The 5,118-nt window shown below is 35.6% G+C and overlaps 1 long non-coding RNA gene across 1 annotated transcript; it reads left to right on the forward strand.

Moving 5' to 3' along the window:
• Nucleotides 1-781: 781 nt before the first annotated feature.
• On the forward strand, nt 782-2,836 carry LOC118767464. The gene is made up of 2 exons (XR_005003391.1): nt 782-936; nt 2,669-2,836. It is a non-coding gene; the product is annotated as an uncharacterized LOC118767464 (long non-coding RNA).
• Nucleotides 2,837-5,118: the final 2,282 nt, after the last annotated feature.

Genomic DNA, 5,118 nt, shown 5'->3' on the forward strand with positions numbered 1-5,118 from the left:
AATTTAACGTACAGTTTGTATTTTTGTATTTTTTCGCTAAAAAAAGAAAAACAGCATTCATTCACGGTTTTCCCTTTTTATACATATCTATTCCAACATCTTACATGACTTCATTCACTAAAACTTATTAAAACTTCAAAATTTTTCACAAGTTTCTCATAATGTTGTCATAGACAGCTATCATGCACAAAATGCCAGCTTCCAAATCCCGTTTTCTGATTGGGAAAAATCACCATATTTTAAATCTCTATAACATTTTCTTAAATTTCTTTTTCTGGAACAAGTGAGTAACAAAATCAGATTTAGCATGAAAAATTACATCTATATACCAAATTTGAAAATTTTCACTTAATTGTGTCACTTAACTGAGACAATAACTGAAAAGATCTGAAATTCTATTTAACTGAACCACCAGATTTTTAAAAATCTTTGATAGAAATTTGTTGACAAATTTGTTTCGAAGTTGGTTAGGTTATACTTTGCAACAAAATGGGTGAAATCATAATATAGTTGTAAGGTATCTGGGCTGTCACGTAACCCCATATACACTAAACTAGAGTTTTCCACTGCAAAGAAGCTTGGTTATTCCAACCAGAATCCGAAATTATCGTTAATCTAAAAAGTACTACCATACTTATTGGCTGCTGACAAAGATTACTCGTAATATAAAATATTATTTATCCGATAATTGCTATTGTTCTTGATAAACTTGACAGAAACAACAACTGATAGAATTAAACGGTTGTACTTAGAAATATCTTTGCGTTCTGAGTTTAAATCCCAACGGCGTCGAGTTTGATGTTCATTCTCTCGTTGTCAATAAGATAAGTACCCGTCAAGTACACGGATAAATCCAAGCGATGTCGGAAAGATGGACGGCAGAGTTAACATTGGTGGAATTTGGATTCAGAACGTCGAGAGACATGACAAAATACCGTATGCCATTTCTTAATGCTCAACATTTTCTATCATAATACACACGCGCACACATCAAATATAATGTGCTGATGTTTATCAAGAGGGAGACAGTTATATTATGGACAGGTCATGTGCTTAGATGATACCTACTGGGTAAGAAAAAGATGTTGAAACATGAACTGTCTTGGGAGATCAATAGAATCCTGATAGGTGTGGTGAGGTCGGATCTGAGAACATTGGGTGTTTACGATTAGGTGACGGAATATGAAAATGATTGGCGGTGTTGTAGTGAACATAAAATCATGTTGGTACCGAAAAAAGAAAAAGAAAACACGAGCATAAAAACGATGAGGATAGTGATGGTAATACTGAAGTGTGTAATGATTATAGGGATTTGCTTGTCGGTATAAGGATGAAGTAGGAAGTCATCATTTTATGCGTTTTGTTTCAGTTTTACATTTTAGTGATTCTTTTGCTGAAGCAATTGTTTTTACACCTGGATATCTTTGTTATGCCAAATCCCTTTCCATCATAAAGTAAGATCAGTATCAATCAGGCAAACCAAAGTAATCAGGGTAATGTACCTTGATCAAAGACGCAAAATAACGATTTTTGTCTGATAAGAAATTACTTCATAGTCAGCGGTAAGATTTGAACTAACAACCCTGTCGCTAATGATCTCGCATTATGCCACGCATTCTATGCATAGTACCACCCCCACCCGACCCCCAGACACATAATAAACATAATAAGCCTTGTTGTGTATTTGTAACTATATGTCTTTTTCTGTCCCTTAAAATGTAATAGCAAGAGGAAAGCAAGCAGAAGAAAGTGAAGTAGCTTCAGAAAGGAAGGGGGAGGGAGGCGAAAGGGAATAACTGTGCTCAGTGAAATGGAATGATGATTGACAGAAGTAGGCACGAGAGAGGAGGGGATGAAGAAGAAAGACGGGGGGATGAAGAAGAAAGATGAAGAAGAAAGACAGGAGGAAGGAGAACGTGAGTAAAAAAAAAAAGGAAACCAGGTAGGAGGAGAAAAAAAATCACATTCAAACGCATACGCATGCACACATACACCTCATAGGTTATTATGACGTAACAATACTTACTACTGTTTGTTGCCTTATCTTAAAAGTCAGGGAAAATGGATATTACAAAAGCTAAAAGAAAGCATAAAAAGACATTAAAAATATCACTTCGAATACTTCGAATATATAAAAGATGATGTTTTTTATACTGCATCAACGTCGTTAATGAATAAATAGCATTCCTCCGTTCAACGTAAAACCCACAGGGAAAATTAGGGTGCATTGAGAACCACAAACTCTTCGAGCTAACGTGAGAGTATTTACATGGTTGCTTGCCCATCTAGAATTAGCAGCTAAATTCCCCTCTTATCACATTCCACTGTGATACCACAAAAAACTGGAATAAGTCGGACAATGTAATCCTAAACCTAAAAAATTACCGGGATGTTAAAGACTGAACGCCTTTGATCATAAGATTGCTCGATCATGGCTGACCTGGTGTTCAACAACATCAACAAAGAAACTAACAAAGGACCTATCGACGAAACCGTTATGTTCGATCAGAAGTGATCTTAGGCTAAACAACACCACAACCGAGAACAACAGCCCTTCACATAGCGCTAATAAAATCTTGCCGATGAAGTTTCTATGGGGAGCTGAAAATGTCAAATATCTTGTTCAGATTATGCCAGTTTATTATTATTATTATGCGTATTTCATAAGATTTATTTGCAGGAAAGACTTCTCTCATAGTCATCAGTTTCACCTACTGCGTCCAATGATACTCGAAGAGATAAAGGAATCCGCCTCACTTTACTATTTTCAATGATGTCCGTCATGCAACCTCTTCCGTCGTAGGAAACAGAAAAGGACATAAAAAAGAAAGAAAGAGAAGCTCTGCTGAACATTCTTTAATGTGTCGAAGTCATTTTCATGATGGATTGTTTTCTTCGAGAGCTACATTTGGACAATATTTGAAACATAATATGTTACAATGAATCTGTACAACAAACAAGCAAAATAAAATTACAAATACACGCATGCGCACATGCAAGCACGCACACAAACAGGGAGATAGATTCATGTATACATACACATATATATCCATTCAGATACCCCTCCACTCAATATAAGTATACGTGCATATAAACATACATGCATACACGTATGCGTTTCTGTGTGTGTATGTATGTGTATGTATTTACATATATAAATAATATATATATCTACTTTGTCATATATATATATATATATATATGTACAACTTAAATTTGCTTTTTCCATGGGTATGAGTAGGTTTTTCATTTATATCTTACGTATTTATCGCTGACGAGGAGAAAATTCTTATGAATTAACTCTGTAATTGGGACCAATACGGTAATAACGGATTTTTAGAAATTTCTATCGGCTTGTTTCGAGACGCATTAATTATAATGGTTATTGACAATTTTGTCTTTTTTTCGGCATATTTGGCATTATAAATTTTCTTTTGCTCTTATTTTATAAGTTATATATATATATATAATTATATTTAAGAAAGGGAAGACGGAGAAAGAAAATAACCAACGATACACACGCGGTCACAAATTGAATATATATATATATATATATATATATATATATATATATATATATATATATATATATTCAATATGTGACCGCGTGTGTATCGTTGGTTATTTTCTTTCTCCGTCTTCCCTTTCTTGGACCTTTCCTTTTTCTATGTTTCTGACGAAGAGCTCCACTCGAAACGTTAAATCCTCCTTCACTATACACTATACTTGTTCCATGTCCTCGCGTTGTTGTGTTTTCTCTTTGTTCATGTTTGGATTAACTATATAATATATATATATATATAATATATATATATATCAGAGACGACGCCAAGTCATCAGCGTCACTCACGCTCATCACAGATTTCGTCACTCGGGCTCATCACAGATTTCGCATAAGGCACATGCCTGCATGGAGAATTTCACATCTTTCTGCAATATTTCTTGCCCCAAAGATATTTTTTTTTATATCTAGCTCTATGTCTTTCTCCATTTCTAAGTTAAGGGTAAAAATAAAGCAACCCTGCAAAACACAGCTGATCTTTAAACACAGACGCACAGAATAACAGCAATCAAATAACGACAGCAAAATGCACAACAAACATCAGCGATCTGACTGATGCCGGTACTCTTAACAAGAGATGTCAGTTAGTCCTTTACGCCTACCAGGCTCGTTGATTATTAGCCCGAGTTGCTAGATAATTTTTCGTTCTTTTAAGAATATTGCAGAATGGAAACTTTTAATAGATTAGAATTTAAATCCTATGGCCCATTGGTTAGGGCAGCGGACTCGCGGTCGTAGGATCGCGGTTTCGATTCCCAGACCGGGCGTTGTGTGTGTTTATTGAGCGAAAACACCTAAAAGCTCCACGAGGCTCCCTAAAATGGCGGTGCCCCAGCATGGCCACAGCTCGTGAGCTGAAACTAGTATCAATCTATCAATCAATCTATCTATCTCTACAGAAATTTATTGAACTTTTTGATTGAACTTATTGAACTTTTAATTTTTACGATTATAGATAACAACTCGGGCTGTAACTTCTGAGCCCGAGTCAGACGCGTGTGAACGATGTCGAGAGAACGTCTGCTACGAATGATATCTTTTGAGACGGGGGACCTCTTAGACGACCACCAGACGCTGAACGAAAATAAATGAACTGCAACCAGGCTCAATAAAAGGAACCCGAGTTATTAGCTACAATTACATACTTGAAGTCATGTTCACTTCACTAAATTTTTACTCGAGCTAAGCCCGAACAGCCCTAATGCCAGAGTCGCCCCTGAGTGGACGACGACGACGGAGTCTCCGCAAGGTTCTTAAGAGTTTGACCAGCGAATAAGTCTCACCTTAGTCTGCTGGCTGTGGACAGCTGACACTTTCCATCATAACCAGCAAAATAAGCTGTGAGTATTCATCACAACAACAACAATAATAATAATAATAATAATAATAATAATAAATAATAATAATAATAATAATAATATAATAATAATAATAATAATATAATAATAATAATAATGATGATGATGATGATGATGATGATGATGAGATGAGGAGGAGGAGGAGGAGGAGGAGGAGAAGAAGAAGAAGAAGAAGGAGAAGAAGAAGAAGAAGAAGAA

Source organism: Octopus sinensis, linkage group LG21, assembly GCF_006345805.1.
Source record: "Octopus sinensis linkage group LG21, ASM634580v1, whole genome shotgun sequence".
NCBI lineage: Eukaryota > Metazoa > Mollusca > Cephalopoda > Octopoda > Octopodidae > Octopus > Octopus sinensis.